This window comes from Magallana gigas, chromosome 3, assembly GCF_963853765.1.
Source record: "Magallana gigas chromosome 3, xbMagGiga1.1, whole genome shotgun sequence".
Lineage (NCBI taxonomy): Eukaryota > Metazoa > Mollusca > Bivalvia > Ostreida > Ostreidae > Magallana > Magallana gigas.
Window position 1 is genome coordinate 26,136,768 of NC_088855.1, and position 22,224 is coordinate 26,158,991.

Consider the following 22,224-nt stretch of genomic DNA (forward strand, 5'->3'; position numbering starts at 1 on the left):
TATCCCAATATGTTTAGTTACAATTAAATGTTGCTCTAAATTTTCTTTAACATAGCCATCTTTAGCTGACTTTGAACGCCAGCGACCGTGTTTTTTAACAGCCTATCACAAATACCAGCATTTGCCGCTGCAGTAGCGCCGCCGGCTCGAAGACTATGTAATCCGAACTGACGTTTATCCAGTCCAATAGATTCAAGTGTAGACAGAAGAATTTCTCTAGCTCTTGTATAAGACAAACTTTTGTGACCCTTCAGAATATATGATTGAGAGCTTTTACAAAAACAAATAGATCTGAATATGAACTCATCTGAACATGCACTAATATTAGCTTTTTCCAAATACCTCTTAGTGATCATAATGGGACATGTAATCTGCCCAGTACCGGAAATGTAAACAGTATAGTACCTTTCTTGTATCGATCAGTTTTACTTTTCTGAACATTAAGAGTCAAATAATCATCAAAAATTTGAATGTCTGACCTTCTAAGATTAACAAGCTCTGAAAACCTTAAAAATCCGGAAAAAACTAAGAACGCACATACAAGCAATTCTAAGATCAAGTAAATTACAGCTGTTGTTACCATACAATAGACAAATATTTTTAAAAATGTCTGGAGAAATAGGTTTCTTTTAGTTTCTCCCTCGGTGTCCAATAGATCTGTGACATCCTTCCCTTGTTGAAATAGGAAGGAATGAAGTACAAGGATCGGGAAATCCACTCAATTTATGTGTCCAACTTATAGCATAAAAAGCTTCATCTATTGTAGCTACTGAGTTACATGTATCGCTGAGATGAATCAAATATAGGGAAACGTTCATGATAGTCTGAGGCTGGTAGTGAAGAGATGTTATAATGTGAACACCACTTACAGAATCTATTGAATGCTCCGCTGTACTTTGTGCGTGTATTCTCAGCTTTTGGTTTTAAACAAGTTTCCGGAAGTCTGCTTGCCAATGACTCTAAAGAAGGTTCCGCGCACGCCCAGGAAGTAGTCCATTTTCCTTGATTAAAGATATCTGAAAAACTTGAAGATAAAACCAATCAAATAAGACAGCTTCAATTATAATCGTTAGGTCTCTATATCCCATTTTTCATTCAAATCACTGAATAAATTGAACAGTACTAATCCGTTTTAAACTGTGTACTTAGTTTTCCGTAACATCTACAGTATAATAACGATATAATCAGATATATAAAAAAAGAATAATCAAAAGTAAAAACTCAACTGTGTAATCATCATTTTACGTCGTGTTGCCGACTCCAACAAATATAAATACAACACTTGTAAGGCCAATACCTTAAACATAACATATCGGACCGTACCAACATGATCAAGACAATTACAAATCTTAAATAGTTCATCTGTACATAAACAAAACCAGACCGTGCCAGCTTTATCAAGAATATAAATAACCTTGAAAGGGCCATGTCTGAATACATACTAGACCATGCCATCTTCATCAAGATACATATCTTTAAAGGGCCATGTCTAAATACAAAAATACTAGACCATGCCAGCTTCATCAAGTAGCTATTCCACCTAAAATTAGAAAATGAGAACTCAGATTTAAAAATAATACCAATAGGTCTTGACCTTCAAAACATGGCTATATATAAAACACATTTCATTGGTTCCTTGGTTATGAATAATTAACTTGCTATAATCACTAATAGCAGAGTAAAGACTATTGTACCAAAGGGCAATAACTCTAACTTTCTCCCAACCAAGAAAATGAATAAAATGAAACGTCTGTACTTATAGTCTTTTTCAAAATGTTGAATAACAGTGATCCAGGTTGGTTGTATCTGAAATAAAATAAATAAGAGATAAATAAACATATTACCCTTATATAAAAGAGAAAACAAATACTGTAAATAAATTTATGTACCAAAAAGCAGTGAATGCCAAAAAAATATACCTTTTATAAAAAGATTTCCTTCTTGTATGTCAATATTAATCTCTCTCTCTGTTAGTTCAAACTCATTGCCTTCCTTCTTCTCTTTATCATCCCAGTACACAACCTGAAATATAATTTATAGAATTATAATCCTGTCCTTATCAGGAAAATGTTTTATAGTTCAAGTACACAGCCTAAAATATCATTTCTTGTTCCAAAATTTTTTCTATTCTTATTACTTGCACATAATATTTGCAATTAATTAAGGCATGTGGCTAATTCGTTCATAATTACATATGTGAAGTACTGTACATTTATATCAAAATGACTTTAACTGAACATTTAGGCAATACACCTTACACCAAAAACATTAATATGAACAAATAATATTTAAAAACATGCACAATTAAGACATAAACATACAACCAATGATGATGAGTAGTGAATGCATCATGATGAAGAATAAAACGTTTACTGATGTATTTTCAAATAGATGTATAAAATTATACATGTGTAATAATATATCAAAATATGAATTATTACAGAGAGTGGGAGGTGATTTTCTTTTGTTTTTTGCACACCACCACCCCTCTTTTTGAAAATCATGAACATTTTCCTCAAATTTGGGAGATATGATTAAAAAATAAGCTAAAAAGTTAAAAACTAAGCCTGTTAGAGTATGTAATTGTGGACAAAGTTTAAATTAAATTTGTCAGGAGAAACAAACTGAGAAAAGATTCATTACATATATGGCAAACAATTCACAATATTTGTAAAAAAAAAAAAAAAAAAAAAAAAAATCTTGATGCTTTCTTCTAATAGGGAATATCTGATAATTTTTAGAATGGGAAACTGCTTAATATGGATTTTATTTACACCTTAAAAATTATTCTTTTAGTCGTAGGTAGTAACCATATAGAAATGCATATTATATACAGTATTTTTATAAAAATATTCTCTAATTATTTACTTCGGTGGACCCTTTACAGTGTTGTTTTATTATAAAGTTACCATTTAAAAGACCCTTTGGGCCCCTTGTATATTTATTTAAAGGATGTTTTACAAAATTCATAATGTTATTAAGTGCCATGCATATAAGTTTAATGCATTGATTATATATGTGAAACAGTGTAAACTCCTCATTGTTAGGATGAAATACTTGACGTATTTGAATATCTGATATTCAATTACTTTGAAAACACCATCTTCGAATCCTCTTATCTCTCCTTCATACTCTTTATTTTCTCCATTCTCCAGTGTCCATGTATGTATGATGGCTTTGCCCACTAAATCACTTGCTTTGTATTTCGGTTTATTTCTCCTTAACATTATTAGTTTTGTAAGATTTTGTTGTAATTTGCTTATGTCATATATTTTGCCTTTTGATGAGAATTGTAAAAGTTCTTTATAATTTTTGTCGATCTCAAACACTTTTTTGTATATGTTTATTTGTTTTTTTAGGCTTTCCATTTTCCCCTTTTTGGTTTTCAATTTTTCCACCTTCTCCTTTATCTCTTCTTCACTCTCCCATAATCCTACTGTTCTCATGTCCTCTATTGCTTTGTCTATTTCATTAACTTTCTTCTTTTTTCTCTTTGCTTCATTCTCTTTTTGTTCTAAAATCTTCGTTTGTTTAATAAAAAGTTCCTCTTGTCTCTCTCTGTCCTGTTTCATAAAAACTCTATTTTGTGATCTTGCACTATCTATAATTTCCTGCAGCTCTTTCGGATCTTTATCTTTAAGCCAATTTTCCGTTCTGTTGTTGGAATATAAAATACAGCTTTCTATGCTGTTGACAGTTGAGGTAGAAGCTGCTTTAAGTTTAAAATCCAATTGACCCATAAGTCTTTCTAAACAGATATTATTAGTTAAACATGAGTGACATTCAGGTAAAGCACCTTGATGAACATTAAAATATTTCCCTCCTTTTAAAAATTCATGAAACAATTTTGAAACTTTGCTTTTTAAAACAGAACATAAACGTTTTATAAAAACACAAGTAAGATCGTTGTTAAGCGAAGTTTTAAGTAAAAAATGAAAGACACCATCATAAAAACAAGGACCATAAAAAAGTGAAACTTCGTTATTCAATGCTAAAATAGGGTTTTCTACCAATAAATCTAAAACATATAAAAGTCTCTGGAATACACTGCCCATAAGTAAAATGTTTCCAACTTCTGTAGCTTTAACAAAATATGGTTCAGTAATAATTTTACAAATAATACCCAGAGCTCTCAGTAGAGTTAAAAATGTTTTGTTTTGCAAGCATAAAACAATAAAATTCTGAATAAAATTGTAAGAACTTTTCAAAGAATAAAAATACTGCAATATATGTTTATGCATAAAAAAAGTACCAGCAGCATTATAAAATAAAACATTAAAACGGTTACCTCTAATATTTACAATGGGAATATTTTCCACACCATGGTTTTTTATGTAAACCTGTAAAATATTTGGGTCACCTGTCCCATCTTTGTAAAATAATTTTGACACAGATTTTAAAAGAAACAAAATAAAATGCTCTCTTAAAGAATGGGTATAGCCAGGAAACTTAAAACACAACTCTTGCTCAATATTAAAAATCTCTTCAATGCATACATCAGAAAACTGTAAAAGGGGGTGAACAGAACATTTAAAAGAATGTACAGCATGATCAATGTCTCTAGCTAAAATATCATTAACTTTCTGCTCAGTCGCACACCTGTCAGTCATAAAACATGAAACGTTATTTAAAATATTCTCACTCTCACCCTCTTTCTGCGATATATCGCATAAAATTTCTCTCGTTACATCGACATAAGTCTCACCCTTTCCATCACACACCTCTCTCACACCTGCAGACAAAACTTTCTCACCAGTATTAAATTGAACTCCATAAAAATGTTTTCCCTTTTTTGTAGTAGCGTCTCTATGCATTGTTATGTTACAATTATTTTTCATTTCTTCATTAATTTGATTTCTGGACACAACACCCATTTCACTTGTAAAAATTGCTGCTGTACTTTTGGAGGGAAGATTTTCAACATTGATATCAAATAAATCTAAAACACATTGAATTATTGGTCCAATATGAACCAAACCTAGGTTTCTGCTTCTAAAATTGTAGTATAAGTTTCTAAATTTAAAATTATCCTTTCCCACTCTCCCTAAAATCAACATTTTTTTTTACATGTACAAAATCATCATCAACATTTTCATTTTCTTTCTGAGACAGCAAATAATCAATTTCAGTTTTTAACTGAGCAATCACATTTTTTATGCTATTACACCGTACACTTTTGTCATTTTTTGAACATTTTCTTTTTTCTTCATTTTTTTTATGACATTTTCTAATTTTTTTTATTTTTTCTGTTTGTTTTTTTATTTTTCTGTTTGTATTTTTTACATTAAAAGACCTTATTCTGTCTTTGAGACCTGCATTTTCCCTCCTCAAATGAGTAATCACAATGCTCTGCTCAGATATTATCTCCTGCAGCCTTGTATTACATGTATTTTCCTTGAAATTCTCTTCTCTCTCCATGGATGAATTCGACTGTTTTTCTTCACATCCACTTCCATCACTTGAGGTTTTTTTCATATTGGATAACTCAAATTTATTGTTCACATACTTGTTCAACTTCTCTTTGTTTGTGTATTTCTTAAGTTTTTCTATTTGTCCCCCGCCGCAACGCGGTGCGGGGACATAGAAATGCCGGGCGTCCGTCCGTGGGTCCATGTGTCCGTGGGTCCGTGCGTCCGTGTGTCCGTCCGTCACACTTTTTTGTAAGCGCTCTCATGCCTACAAATTTTGACGGATTTTCATTAAATTTATACCAAATGTTTATACTACTATTACCTTGGTCAAGTTCGAATATCAGCATTGGTCGATACTTTTTGTTGGAGTTATGGGACTTTGACCACAATAATGACTCCGTTTTATCCAAAAATTGACCTTGTAAGCACTCTCATGCCTACAAATTTGGACAGATTTTCATTAAATTTATACCAAATGTTTATACCACTAATACCTTGGTCAAGTTCGAAAAGCAGCATTGGTCGATACTTTTTGTTGGAGTTATGGGACTTTGACCACAATAATGACTCCGTTTTATCCAAAAGTTGACCTTGTAAGCGCTCTCATGCCTACAAATTTTGACGGATTTTCATTAAATTTATACCAAATGTTTATACCACTAATACCTTGGTCAAGTTCGAAAATCAGCCTTGGTCGATAGACTCGATACTAGTATACTGCTTGACCGGCGGGGGACCCTGGAATTCTATTCTTGTTCTTTCTGAATTCGCTTCACTTTATATAATAAACTTACTCGGTTCACCTTCGAATATTCAATTTTTAATCTGTCGCACACTTCATGATGTAGAAATTTCATGAAGTTAGCACGGTCTTTGTGCTTCAAATATATTTCACTAACATTTAAGTACGTAAGTACCATGATTATGTGCAAAACGGTGAGTGTTATCTGAATTTTTACCATAAATGCTGTGCAAAATGAAATACCAAACAAAAAATGAAGACAGACACACAAACATAAAGTAAACAAAATGTACAAGACAAAGAAATTTACTTAAAAGAAAAAAATAAAGAAGACAAACCAAATAAAATAATATGAAAATGAAGAAAATGATGAAATGAAAATATCAGGCATAAATTGGTTATGCATATGTAATATATATATATATGTATTTACCTTCTATGAAAAAATTCAAGCACTGTGTCACTCTTTACTATCTGAAGTCCTAAAATGATACAAATAAATTAATTTTTTTTAATGAGAATATCGTTGTCAATCTGCCTTCTTAATGACATTATGTTTGAAAGAATATCTGAAGTATAAAAAGAAATGGACTATATCAAGGGCAGGTAATTAGATTGAGACCAAATTACTGTGTTGACCAATCTACTTAGTTTCAAAAAAAATCGTGCAAAAACGTGCAACGTTACAGAAAAGAATTTCAATTTCAATAACCATCAATAGCATTTGAAAAATCATTTAGCATGTTTAAATGGATGCTACTTCTTATCTAAGTCAAGAAATCACAAAATATACAAATGTATTGACCTTTCCTGCGGATATACTTATATTGGTTTTATTTTATTTAAAGAAAATTAACAGGTTTTAAAGGGTTCTTGGCAAAGCACATAGTAAACCCAAACACCAACACAGCTTACACACCACTGTCATCAACATAAGAGTCCATCAAGTGAAACTTACCTCGATCTATCTACTAGTATATGATCCAAACTCCGTACACTATAGCATGCAAATATGGCTACCCGGTGCCTTCCGGTTGTTACTATTTTAAGATTAAGATGGCGTTAACTGGAATAGCTACATCAAGACACACGTTTTGAAAGGGCCTTTAATATCGTATTCCGGAATTGTCCGGGCCTCTATTTAATTGTACTTTTGAAACCGGATGTGATGTAAAGCAGTGGAAAATTAAAACTGAGTGAACATGGCAGCATTTGTTTTTAGCTCACCTGAGCTGAAAGCTCAAGTGAGCTATTCTGATCACATTTTGTCCGTCGTCCGTCCGTCCGTCCGTCTGTCCGTCCGTCCGTCCGTCCGTCCGTCTGTCTGTCTGTCCGTCCGTAACAAAAATTTCTGTCGCATTTATCTCAGCAGCTATTTATCGCAGATGCTTGAAATTTTTACACAGTGTTTTGTTAAGGCATGCCATATCGTGGGATATATTTTTGTACCAATCGGACGTCAACTTCCTGTTAAATGAGTACTTTGTTTATTTTAGCCAAAATTTTCAAACAAATTTTCCTCAAAGATTTCTCAGCAGCTATTTATCGCAGATGCTTGAAATTTTAACACACTATTTGTTTAGGCATGCCATATTGTGGGATATATTTCTGTACCAATCGGATGCCAGCTTTCTGTTAAATGTCGACTTTGCTTATTTTGCATATTCACATCAGAGCGGGGGTATCACTAGTGAGCATTGGCTCACAGATATCTTGTTCGTTCTGAATAATATTTTCTCTATAGTGAATCAATTTGCATTCACATATTAAAACTATGTTTATTCAGAAAGTACAACTTTCGGCAGTACAGCATATCAGTATATAAATAATAATTGCTATAATTCACAAGAATGAGATATTTTGACTCCCTTAAGTCTAAAATCAATGGGGGTTCTTGGGTATTAGAGGGGTTCACACCTCCACAAAATTAGATCTGTACCTATTGCCCTGGGCAGTGTGTTATGCTGTATAAACATATGAAACATTATGGGACATTTAATTATTGTATAAACAAAAGTCCATGCCAAACATGTATAAAATTTATTTATCATTATAAGACATCTTTATTATATTTTAAACCTGGAAAAAAGTAATTGAAATGTAATTGAAAAGTAATTGAAAATACACAATATTTTTTGAAAATATTTAAATACATTCAATTACTTGTATTTGAAGACAGACTCAATTACAAATTACTTTCAATTACAAAAATAAACTAAAAATAGTTAGAGGGATATATACATATGGGTTTATTTAACCCCAAATTTACAGTTTTATTTGTATTTATTCTTGAAATTTACATGTTAACAACTTTTACGGTCGGACGAAAAAATGAAACATTTCAAAGATTATTTTTCGAATTTACATATTATCCCTTCTAAATAATATATATTGGCTATATTATTCATAGCGAAATTTCTTATTTAGAAACACAATAATTAAATGTCCCATAATGTTTCATATGTTTATACAGCATAACACACTGCCCAGGGCAATAGGTAAAGATCTAATTTTGTGGAGGTGTGAACCCCTCTAATACCCAAGAACCCCCATTGATTTTAGACTTAAGGGAGTCAAAATATCTCATTCTTGTGAATTATAGCAATTATTATTTATATACTGATATGCTGTACTGCCGAAAGTTGTACTTTCTGAATAAACATAGTTTTAATATGTGAATGCAAATTGATTCACTATAGAGAAAATATTATTCAGAACGAACAAGATATCTGTGAGCCAATGCTCACTAGTGATACCCCCGCTCTGATGTGAATATGCAAAATAAGCAAAGTCGACATTTAACAGAAAGCTATAGAAATATATCCCACAATATGGCATGCCTAAACAAATAGTGTGTTAAAATTTCAAGCATCTGCGATAAATAGCTGCTGAGAAATCTTTGAGGAAAATTTGTTTGAAAATTTTGTTAAAATAAACAAAGTACTCATTTAACAGGAAGTTGACGTCCGATTGGTACAAAAATATATCCCACGATATGGCATGCCTTAACAATACACTGTGTAAAAATTTCAAGCATCTGCGATAAATAGCTGCTGAGATAAATGCGACAGAAATTTTTGTTACGGACGGACAGACAGACGGACGGACGGACAGACAGACAGACAGACACACACACACAAGGGTAAAACAGTATACCCCCTCTCCTTCGGAGCGGGGGTATAAAAATGAACTCACTGGTACTTAATGAATTTAATGTTAAAGAAAATTTTTCAAGAAATTTTAAAGAAATCTGATCTGAACTGAACTATACAACCTTTAAAAACATAACCGTACATAAAGCTCTGTATATCTTAATGCTGTTAATATATGTATATTTTCTCAAGATTTATAAAAATTAAACTAATTAAAAGTATTTGAAATGTAATTAATTACATTTAATCAAGTAATTGAGAGTACTTAATTACATTTTATAAAATCAATGTAATTGTAATTGCAAGTAATTGATAAAAATGTCAATGTATTTGAAAGTAATTAATTACTTTTCAAAGTAATTGACCCCAACTCTGCCCATTATAGTCCCATTCTTTTTTATTTGATTTTTAAAGATTTTTCTCCATATATTATACAACCTGAGGATGCCTCAACTCAAGTAACAACTTTTCTGCTTAAATGAATTTTGAAAAGAAGATAATACTCTTTACATTCTTATGTAAAGATTTGATCCCCCATGGTGGCCCCTGCCACCCCCCCCCCCCCCCCAGGGATCATGGTTTTAACATTATAGTTGAATCTACACCACCACCTAAGGATGCTTCCAAACAAGTAACAGCTTTCCTGGTCAAATGGTTCTTGAGAAGAAAATTTTATAAGATTTTTCTCTATACATTACTATGTATAGAGTCAACCCCCCATTGTGGATCCATCCTAACCCCTGGGATCATGATTTGAACAATGGACTATATTCGGTATGGTCAAATATCTGTCCCCAATTTTATCTAATTTTTAAATACTATTGTATAAAAATTAAAAATCAAATCTTTATAAATCATAGTACAGAGGATGCCTATCATTTTAATCTTGATTTTAGTCACCATTGCTCATTTGCTGTTTATCTATGATGTCACATAAATGACCAAATTGCCGCAAAGCAAACCAATGAAAATATTGTCACTTTTCTTTTGCATTCGGAATTATAGAGTGCAGGTCTGCTCAAGTAGAAATTTTTAGTCATATAATTATACACATCATACAAAAAAATTGTACTTGAGCAAGCCTGCGCTCGATGTTTCTCAGTCGAAAAACCGTCAGAAAACACCCATATTTTGCAACAAACCATCACTTTTACAAAGTAAGACTAACTTCTTCTTACTAAATCTTACCAGGCATAATAACCTCTTGATTTGCAGGGATCGTAACTTGGTTCATATTCACAACCCTAAAGCAACCAAAATGACCTTTCTTCTCCATGTGAAATTTATTAAACTTCCCAATGCAAAGCTCTTGGTTCGGCACATCGACAATGCAACGATACTCTGTTAGGAAGTCTAGGCCAATAATACCATCGACTGTTAATTCAGCTACAGCGGCTGTGACATTACAGGAAAAATTGTCGCTCTCCAAAACAAACGTTCCCTTTCCAGACACATTTAACATTTTCCCACCTGCATTTAGTACATTATTCTGCATTAAAGCTCTAAAGCAGGCATGCGGTCATGAGCAATTCTTTGGGCAATTGCTGAGGAAACAAGTGTCAGAGTAGCACCCGTATCAACCAGTAGGTTCACTTCAATGCCTTGAAGTCTAGACCGTAGAAATATTCCGGCTTCTACACCAATCGTATTGGCGCCTACTGAACCACTTGCTTTTCTTTGCTTTTCCTCATGCTGTTTAAAATTCTCAGCATTCGACTTCCGATTCTTTAGTGCAAAGCAGTCTTTGCGCATGTGTCCAGGCTTGTGACAGTAATGGCACTTTACGACTTTTCTCTTTGTATGCTCCCTTCTATCGTCACTTGCTGCCAAAGACGAAGGTTTTCTTTGTCGGATTTCGTCTACATCTCTTTGGAGCCTATCAAACTTGCTAGTGAGGTCTTTGATCATCATCGCTAGATCACTCTCGTTTGAACTTTGTACCTCGTTTACTGTTTCAGTCACTGTGGTTCTTAAATGGCTCTTATGTTCAGCCCTGTTGAATGCTTCTAACTCAACAGCTAACTTAACAGCTTCATTGAGGTTTGTGGGACGCGACTGCTTTATCCGGATTCGCATGTCAGAATCTACCAGAGCATCCACAAACTGATCTTTGGACAGGGTCTCTCGTATTTCTAAATTAGCCGTGGGGTATGCCAGATTCTCTAGTCTACGAATGGCTTGGGCTAGCTTTGGGAGTGATTCACCTGGTCTCTGCCGACGTTCTTTCATTTGCACCCTGTATAGTTCTGTCTGGCCTGGAGGGGCAAATCTCTCCTCGAGAACTTTAACCAGTTCATAATAATCAGAAATCGCTCCTTTGGGAAAGTTTCCAAGAACCCCCAATGCATTTCCTCTCAACGATACAGCTAGGTAAGTGCCCTTACTTCTCTCTGTCCAACCATTCAAATCTGCACAGGCTTCGAAGTGGCTATGGTAGTCCTGCCAAGGGATCAAACCATCATATGTGGCTGGTTTCATATTTACACCAATAGATTTGTTAACTTTTTCGCGTGTGTCATGGGCATCTCTTCTAATAGGAGATGGGAACCTGACTCTAGGTGCTTTGCGCACTGTTACGCTTGGAGCAAGGTGATCGTCCTTTAAGAAATCAGTCATAGGAGACACTTTTTCTCTCGGTTCCAAGTAACCATCTTCTGAGAACTCAGTCCTGGAAGGTCTTTTGTCTTTTGGTCTGGCACCCATACCAGCATAGTTTAAACCCTCAGTGCTCTGCGCTCTTGGACTTTTACCAGGCTGTTATGTCTGAGGCATTGCATTTGTTGCCAAGACTGGTGATGCACTTCGTCTTGGTAACATAGATGGACGCCCCGTGTCCATCCCAGAGTCGTATAAAGCAGGTTCCTTAGTTTCTTAGGCAGAGGGGTGGAGTGGTCTCTGTGCGCCAAACTATCCTGAAGCTTCTTCAGCTTTTGATCTATGAACGAGATTTCTCTTTCAACTTCATCCATAATGACTTATTACAATGTTTTGCAGCTCTCCGATATCCCACCGCTGCCACCAAATTTTGTGTAACGTGTAGGGGGTAGACTATCTGTCTGACGTTACTATGGGATAAGGGTCTGCGTAGAATCAGACATCGGAGAACAAACAGATTGACACAACATATTTACAAGATCTTGGTCTTCCTGGACCAGGCTATGGATGAAACCGAGCACTGTCTCAATTAGATGTCTTAGACCTGTGGCCCAAACCAAGTGCCCAAGCACAAGGTCTTCGTGCTACCTGGTGACTCTTTACCAGGTTACTTCTCAGTAACACGGGTATCTGCGCTACTACTGGGTCTATACAACAGAGGTTCAAACGCCTCGTATAACCCAGTTCCCTATAGAGGATACCAACACCCCTTATAGCCAAGATGCTCAACCGAGGATACCAACACCTCGAAGAGCCCGATACCCTAGAGAAGATGCCAACACTTCTCTTATCTGAACTCACTATGTGTTTAGCCTTACTAGTTCTCTGCCGAGCTGTAGCTATCGATAGAGGATGCCAACACCCATATCTCCGTCGAAAACGTAACCATATGGAACGCCATAGCTGCCTTATGTGGTTATTATACGAGAAAATGGTGCTTTATTATATTATGCTGTGGTTATTTCATCTGAAGATGGTGCTTTATTATATGAAGGTAGTGCTTTATTATATAAAGGTGGTGCTTTATTATATGAAGGTGGTGCTTTATCATATGAAGATAGTGCTTTATGTGAAGATTGTGCTTTATCATATGAAGGTGGTGCTTTATTATATGAAGGTGCTTTATTATATGAAGGTGGTGCTTTATTATATGAAGGTGCTTTATTATGTGAAGGTGGTGCTTTATTATATGAAGGTGGTGCTTTTTTATGTGAAGGTGGTGCTTTTTTATGTGAAGGTGCTTTATTATGTTAAGGTGCATTTTGATATGAAGGTGCTTTTTTATATTATGCTGTGGTTATGGTTCGGTTGTTATATGATTGTATTAAGGTGAATAATAATAACATTCGGAACCTAATCTTTCTTCTTTGGAAGAGCTACAATGGCTTCTAGATCAGCAGATTTGCAACAGATTCTACAAAGATTAAACTTGGACCATGCAATCCCAAATTTTGAGAGGGAGAAAATTAGTACAGACGTTGTTTGTAGATTATCAGCTTATCAATTGGAAAGTTTGGGCATTTCAAACAGGACAGAAATGATGAAATTAAGGACTGAATGTATTAAATATGGAGCAATTTTGCCCCCAAAAGTATTTACAATTTGTGGTGCTCCAAAATTTGAAATACCCAAATCATTCCTTCAAAATGCCCTAGAAAATGACATGCAAATTTCAGATATTTCTAAACTACTTTCTGTGTCTGAAAGAACTGTTTATAGAAGAATGTCAGAGTTTGGTTTGAGCAAAATGACCTTCTCAGAAATTGACGATGATAATTTAGACCTTAAACTAGGCGAAATTGTGAAAGAGTTTCCTTTGTGTGGTGAAGCTATGTTGCGACAAATGCTTATATTAAAAGGAATAAGAATTCAAAGATGGAGGCTAAGTACAGACGTTGTTTGTAGATTATCAGCTTATCAATTGGAAAGTTTGGGCATTTCAAACAGGACAGAAATGATGAAATTAAGGACTGAATGTATTAAATATGGAGCAATTTTGCCCCCAAAAGTATTTACAATTTGTGGTGCTCCAAAATTTGAAATACCCAAATCATTCCTTCAAAATGCCCTAGAAAATGACATGCAAATTTCAGATATTTCTAAACTACTTTCTGTGTCTGAAAGAACTGTTTATAGAAGAATGTCAGAGTTTGGTTTGAGCAAAATGACCTTCTCAGAAATTGACGATGATAATTTAGACCTTAAACTAGGCGAAATTGTGAAAGAGTTTCCTTTGTGTGGTGAAGCTATGTTGCGACAAATGCTTATATTAAAAGGAATAAGAATTCAAAGATGGAGGCTAAGAGATAGTATTCATAGGATGGATGATCAAGGCGTGCACGACAGACGTACTGGAAGACTTCATAGACGAGTATACGATGTCCCTGGTCCAAATTACCTGTGGCATATTGACACAAATCACTTGTTCGTTGGAGATTTGTTATAGTTTATATTATATTGACGGTTTTAGCCGCTTAGTAACATTTTTAAAATGCAATGACAACAATACGTCAAAAACAATACTAGATTGCTTCTTGTCTGGTGTTGAAAAATATTGGATACCAAATAAAGTCAGATCAGACAAAGGTCTTGAAAATGTTTCTGTAGCTGACTTTATGTTGAATCAAAACGGACAAAATAGTATGATTACAGGGAAGAGCACTCGCAATCAGAGGATTGAGAGATTATGGAGAGATGTATTTGAAGGCGTGCTTACTTTCTTCTACAATCTGTTCTATTTCATGGAAGATCAAGGTTTTCTTGATCCTTTAAATTTTTATCCACACAACTTCTTTACATTATGTTTTCTTGTCGGAAATAAATAGAAAATTGCAATTCTGGCAAGAAGCGTGGGCTCGACATAAGTTAATAACTGTAAAATCCTCTCCTATGAGTTTGTGGACAAGTGGACAACTTCAACACCCCACTGGAATTTTAGGATCAAATCTGCAGGACTTTGGAACTGAAGGGTACATTGATGAAAACAGCAATGAAGAAGAGAGTGGTAGGCCAATCTTCCAGCCCTTTGATCACAGGATAAGTGATCAGTGCAGGCTAGAATTGTCAATGGAACCACCGAGGCATACATTTAACTTTGGAATAGACTATTATCTGAAATGTTTGGAAATCATTGAAAGAAACGCCCCAACAGATTAACAGATAAAAGCAATTGCACCACATCTAATTCAAGTTCAAATATTTTGTGAAATAAATCAAAACATTTTAAAGGACAGTTTTGGACTGTCATACTTTGTAGATTGGTGTATAATGCTTCATTACAGACTGCAGAAAAAACAATATTATTTTACCTCAATTTACCAGTACATCATTATACCTTCTATGATCACTTTATTACCCTGGTCGAGCTTTATGAGCATATTAAATACTTCCTGTATTAATCATAAGCAACTTGCTTCTCAATACCTCTTGTCTCTGAGAACTTCTTTATAATTATCTCCCTTATTAAAGGGTGAAAGTTTAAAACTTGGTGCTTGACATAAATCTAAAATAACCAAGAAAGTCGTGAAATGTTTTATTTAAATGTGAAGGTTCTTTACCATTAACAATAAAAGAAAATTACCATAACAAATCACACATATTTCACTTCTCTTTGAAGTAATACATTCTAGAAAATGCGTTCACATATGAGTATTAGCTAAAACAAGTAAATCAAATTCAACACCTTAATGACTAAGAACTACTGCTTTAAAATGCAAAACTAGCAGGGGCCACAATCCTCACTCTCACATGAGAAACATCAGTCAAATGATAAGGATACTTCAAGCAGCTTTAAAAAGTGAAAAACAGAAATTTCTATTAAAAATAGCAAGTCATGCTTTTTTTCAAATAGGTAATATCTAAAATTCCACACATATTTTAAAATGGAACACACATTTTGAAAAACATCTGTGTAATAATAATAACACCCCAATCCCATAGTGTCATCCTATCCCCTGGGGATCATGATTTGAATGAAATTAAATCTACCCAAACTGAGGATGTTTCCACATAAGTGTCAATTGATTTTGCCATATGGTTTTAGCGAAAAAATAAAATGGTTCTAGAAAATACTCAAATGTTAAAAGTTCAAAGACAGACAAACCAGTGGCAGACAAAATGATGCTCAGGGGAGCTAAAAACTAAATATGCAAAATCATATACCGGTAAAAAGAATACACGCTGATCTGTTCAACAACTCAATGAAAAAAATTACAAGGTGTTCGCAGATCAATGAGCCCAAATTAATCAATTACCACACATTATTCAAAACCTGTAATAAAGACATCTTTTAATTATTCACATTCTTTTACACCTTGGCCTTACATGCATTTCATATTATAAGAGAATGTTACTCCATCAAAGTGTTACATGTAGCAATGTTGGTTCTGCGATGCGATGAGCTAAATCAATTTAAAGTTCAGACCAAAATATGCATTTGAAAATGCATAATCGTAGTACGAGAAAAGATCCTCTTCTTGTGGGAGGGGAATTTCAGCAGATGGTCTGGGTATTTTCAAAGTGTTGGTACAAGTGCTTGCAGTTGGAATAAAGGAGGTGTCCGGTGTGCTTTCCACAAATTCAATGGATGGATGCAGGACAAAACCAAGAACAGGTTCTTCTGTTGCTCCAGTAGCAAACTGCAGTACATCCCTGAGACCAACAATTCCCCTTCTACCACCTACAAAACAGTTTCCGAACAAAATGGATAAATATATTTCTATAAATTAAAACATAAAATATAAATTTCTTAAGGAAGCATTGTGGTATACATATTTTTGTTGCCAATTGTGTTTTTTCCTCTTTAACAATGTTCTTAATTTCTCATATTAAGTCATAGAATTTATACACATATTGCACTTTTACTACTGTTTTAAATTTGACTTTCTGTGTTCATGGAAATATTATACCAAGTCCCTGCTATAAAAAAAAGTTGTAAGTTTAGGGTAACCCGACCTAACCTACATAATGCCCCGATCCTACCATTTTTAGATGTCTGTTTTTATCCGATTGTGATTTTATATTATTTCTATTAAAAAATCTGTTTTTAAGTATGACACAAACAAACATTCTTAGGATTCATGCAGAAAAAAATATGATAAAATAAAAAAATATCCCTACCAACCTAACCTAATTTTTTCATTAATGTTACCCTACACACACAATTTTTTTTTATAGGCCTAGTGAAAATGAGATACATGAACCCCCAACCAACTTGAATTTCATTTAGCAATTTAGGAGTTAAATTGCACTAAATATTTTGCATTATTAAAATCAAGAGGCCCACCGCCTTGACAGTCACCATAGCCCTTAGATGGACCTGTCAGGGGTCTCGTATTTTCATATTTATTTTTAAGCTTCATTTAGGAGTCTTAACCCTAATCCAAGACTCTTCCACTTGTACTATTTGCTCTTTACAAACATCAATACATTAAAAAGGGGTAAGGGGTCAGATGTTCATTAGATGATGATCAGATTATTTATACCCTAGCTTCAGGGATCAACAATTCTAAAGTTTTGGTAAAAAGAGACTTGCATGCCTTTAGTGGTCAATCTTTTATATTTACATTCCACATATTCTTTGCGTGTAACGTTGTTGAATAATAATATTGTAACATACAAAGGTTTAAACATTTTAACCAACCAAAAATCAGTTTCTTATATCAATTTGTATATTGAAATATCTACAAACAAAAAGACACATCAAATGTCTTCACCAACTTAGTTTTTTCCTAAGATTAGAAGGATGGAAGAGTTATAAAAAGCTTACTTGCAACTGCTCTCAAATATTTCAGAAATAATGTATAAACTGCACTCTCATATCGTTTGCTGTTTGATCCCTCCTCTGAAAATGTTGGCTGCAAAAGCTTTATCACAGCTTTAATTGTGAGTGTACAACTGCTTGGTCGAAAAAGATGGCGGAACATTGGCAAAACACAGCCAACCTAAAATTGTCATGTATATTAAATATACATTCATGTATTTACCAAACATATGTAACTTTTTTTTTATAAAATTTATGATAATATGTATATAAATTTTTATTACTAATATGAGTTTGATGGAGGAGACAACAGATTCCACACAATTTATCATCATTTACCTTAATAAGTCCAAGACAATCTAAACCTTTCTTCAAATTGTGAACACATGCTGATTCAAATTCTTCTGAGCTGTTGTTTGAAAAAAGCCTGTTTAGATCGAGTGCTTTCATCAAAATATGTTGGCACAGGTCCATTCTGTAGCATACTTAAACCTGGAAATATGAAAAACTTTTTTCCGATCACAGTATAGTCAGCAGCCATGAACTCTCAAAGTCCTTTGTCAAAATATCTCTCTTTTATGGCTGATAAAATTAGGGCCAGAAACTCTTTTCTGGGGCCTCCTTGATCAATGGCTGTCTGCCCAAAAAAAAGGGACCTTTTTTTTTAAATCTGCCAGTTTTGCTTTAAATTGTTATGAACATGACAAGGAAAGCATAAACATGTTTTAAAAAATAGAATTAGGATTATATTACTTTCATACACAAATTAAATTTAACTGATAATCAAATTTTTGGACAGTGCATATATGCAAGGATAGCTATTTTGAAATGAAGTTAATACAATAAAATGTTCTCATTTATTTCATCATAAAACTGCACTTCAAGTGTCTTTTGTAGATTTGATATGGAATTGACCTCTTCGAATCCTGTCTCCAATATGTTGTTTCTGTCCACTATGATGAAATTTGTGTCTCCTTCATCACATTGTGTTGTGTCTGTGATTTCCAATTGTCTGCCACAAACAATAACAGACTGCAAGTATCTCAGACTTTCTACAGGGTCCTGGATGCTTTCAGAAATACAATAGTCTATGGCGTTTGCTATGATAAAGTCCATCGGGCCTCCACATGCATCAGATGTGGTTCCTTGACTGTCATCTTCCATGTCTTCAGCAGGGGTGGCATCATTAATGACTGTCTGATTTAATATTTGAGATGAAAATTCTGTTTGAACGGAACTTCTATCAACAAATAAATCACCAGAACTGGTATTCTCAGGAACGGTCAAGTGGCCAGTTCTTAATTGTTCAGGACTTTCTGGACTCTTATCACTGACAAAATCCTCAACTTGTTCAAGAGCAGTTTTCTGATCTATCAACGTCACTTTTTTTATTGGAAAAATATTGTGTCAGGTGTGGGTCAGGTAATTCATCCTCACTTTCACTAATTAGATTAGACCGGAGTTCACATGCATGTTAATGTTCTCTAAGTTCCCGAACACTAAACATCTGCCTGCAGTAATGACAGTGGGCTTTCGATTGTTCCTGCTCGCTATGTTCATTTACTAGATCTGTCGACAAGCTTTTCTGAATTGGTCTGACATATATTTTTGCTTGATTTCCCAAAAACTTCTTTAAAGTCATTGCATTCCATTCACAGTCAACCAGTGTTAAGTCACGACAATTCTGTCTGCATTTTAAAAGCTCAAAACCTCCACAAGTCTGTAACTGAGGAATTCCCAAATTCTCAGAATTCTCATCTATAGCATCTGAAAATATTTTTGCCATTACCTCAGATTCAGTGTCATTGGTTGATAGGCAGATTTTTTTCGGTCCAAGGCCAGCCTTGAAATTTGTTTCCTTCTGCAGTGTAGTTGGAATAGAAGTTGAATCTTTGTTTGGTAAACATACAACTGTAACAGTCCAACGTCTATTACCTATTCCACGCGGCTTTTTATTAGATGAGGATATCTTGCTAGTATTTCTTTGCTTTTTCCCTTTTCTTTTACCAATAAAAAGGACATCTCGTTGTGACTTTATAAGATCAGCTAAAGTCTTTTTTTCCCTCTGATTTTCCCGTACTTTTTCTTCATTTAAACTCTGTCTCCTAGGACAGTTACACCTAATATAATTACTTGCTCCTCGCTCAAACTCAAATAATTAGAACAATCAATTTTTTCCGACTCAAATGTCGGGATTAGGTTACTTAACTTAAGTTCTTCTAATATTCTCTTCATCGGCATGATTGAGTTTGTCGGTTCCGCCATTTTCGTCAATAATGGTACGTTCGGTTGAGGTTAAGTCGTACATGAACACAGATCATCTCGTTGGCGTATATACTTATTACGCAAAGAAGAAGAGGAGCTAGCAATTGTGTATTAACTAGATTTTAATAAGATTAATTCTTTTGTTTAACTTTCAAAATTTTGAAAAATAGCGTTTAAACTCAGTCGTCAAAATAAGAGGAGTTCCGAGTGATCACCATCACATAAAAAAGCACCATCTTCACATAATAAAGCACCATCTTCATATAATAAAGCACCATCTTCATATAATGAAGCACAATCTTCATATGAAATAACCACAGCATAATATAATAAAGCACAACCTTCATATAATAAAGCACCACCTTCATATAATAAAGCACCACCTTCATATAATAAAGCACCATCTTCATAAAATAAAGCACCACCTTAACATGAAATTACCACAGCATAATATAATAAAGCACCACCTTCATATATTAAAGCACCACCTTCATATATTAAAGCACCACCTTCATATAATAAAGCACCACCTTCATATAATAAAGCACCATCTTCATATAATAAAGCACCACCTTCATATAATAAAGCACTACCTTCATATAATAAAGCACCATCTTCACATGAAATAACCACAGCATAACATAATAAAGCACCGCCTTCTCGTTAAATATCCACATAAGGCAGCTATGGCGTTCCGTATAACCACTACCAAAGTGATCAACATTTTAACTCGCAGAGAGTACTCACAGACAAGAGTTTCGAAAAGACGTACATAGGCTGTAACCACGTAGTCAAGCCCCCTCACACACACGAAAAAGTCTATATAAATAAACCGCTCTAAACAATAAATGGGTGTTTAGTTTCATCCATGCCATATTTTGAATAAATAATACTGCCTGTATTCTACAGAAAACTCTGTTACCTCTAAATCTAAGTATTTATATACAATGATTATTATTGTAAAGAAGATCAAATAATATACTAACGATCAGAGATAATTAACAAGCATTTAATGATGTAAATCTATATAACTAAGGGAGGTAACTCTATAACAAAAATGCGTGCCTCGCTACATTTGTAACAAAATATCAACTGATAAAAAGATACAGATCAAAATGTATGAAAATTTTGAATGAAAATTCGTACCCAATTTTCGTGCCTAGGAGAGCTCCAAAAAATGGCGCCACTGGCGTAAAATAACATAATAGTGCACAACTTCAAAATATAGACTACCTATCCTGCAAATTTCGTATTCATATCTCTAATACTTTCATAGATCAGCTCTGCACAATATAGGTCTTAAAAATAGAAAATCGGCCGTAACTCGGTACCGGAAGTGACGATTTCAAAATGTCCAAAAACGTCTAAAATAATGACCTCTGGCACTCATCTGTGGAAAAATGGTCAAAATCGGCTGAATAGTTTCTGAGAAATCGCGTGCACAAAATTTGTGGATAAAACTAGATACGATCTCGTTACGAGTAACGAGTAGGTCTTCCGTTCAATTTTTTAAACGATACGATTAAAATATCAATGAAATTTCAGAATTTTCTCTCAAACCCTCCTGTTTAGATAATGTATACGGTTGTCAATATCCTTTACAATGCTTAACAAAGTGTTTTGCTTTTTCACATACAGCACATTAAAGTTTTAAGATTTTAGTCCCCTAAAATCTCTAATTACGTCATCAATGGGTGTGGCTATGTGTTTTACAAACTGATATTGTTACGATCAACAACTTTGTTTCCCAAATGCATTACAAAATCTTGATCGATTTTAAGGTATGTGTAAAAGACTTTACGAGTCTATTGGCCCCTAATTTAAGGGACAAGCCCTCTTTTCTTGAGTTCATTCAAAAGGTCTCATGAATACTAACATTTTTTGTTCTTACAACCATCTAAAATTGTTGTTCATTTTTGAGATACAAATGATTGAATATTTTAAGGGCCGGCCCTCTAGGTCCTTAATGGGGACAGACAACGGTCTTTTGATTAATGTAATCAATTAGAATCATCAATGCAGACATTTTCTCTTCTACAATGTCTAACAAAATATGTCTCCTTCTCTAGATATATTGCGTCAAAGTTTAAATACTTTGGCCCCTTACAATCCATAATTACGTCATAAATGGGCATGGCAATGATTTTTTTTATAGATATTGTTAGGATCAACAACTTTGCTTCTATAACGCATTACAGAATTTTTAACATTTTTAAGTTATTCGTTATACAGTTTACG

The 22,224-nt window shown here is 34.1% G+C and overlaps 1 long non-coding RNA gene across 1 annotated transcript; it reads right to left on the reverse strand.

Annotated features, from left to right (window-relative positions):
- Window positions 1-851: 851 nt before the first annotated feature.
- LOC105347659 (uncharacterized) lies at window positions 852-7,249 on the reverse strand. Its single transcript, XR_004604076.2, has 5 exons — window positions 7,112-7,249; window positions 6,587-6,635; window positions 1,920-2,022; window positions 1,443-1,806; window positions 852-1,024 (listed from the first exon to the last, which is right to left on the reverse strand). It is a non-coding gene; the product is annotated as an uncharacterized lncRNA (long non-coding RNA).
- Between the last annotated feature and the right edge of the window lie 14,975 nt (window positions 7,250-22,224).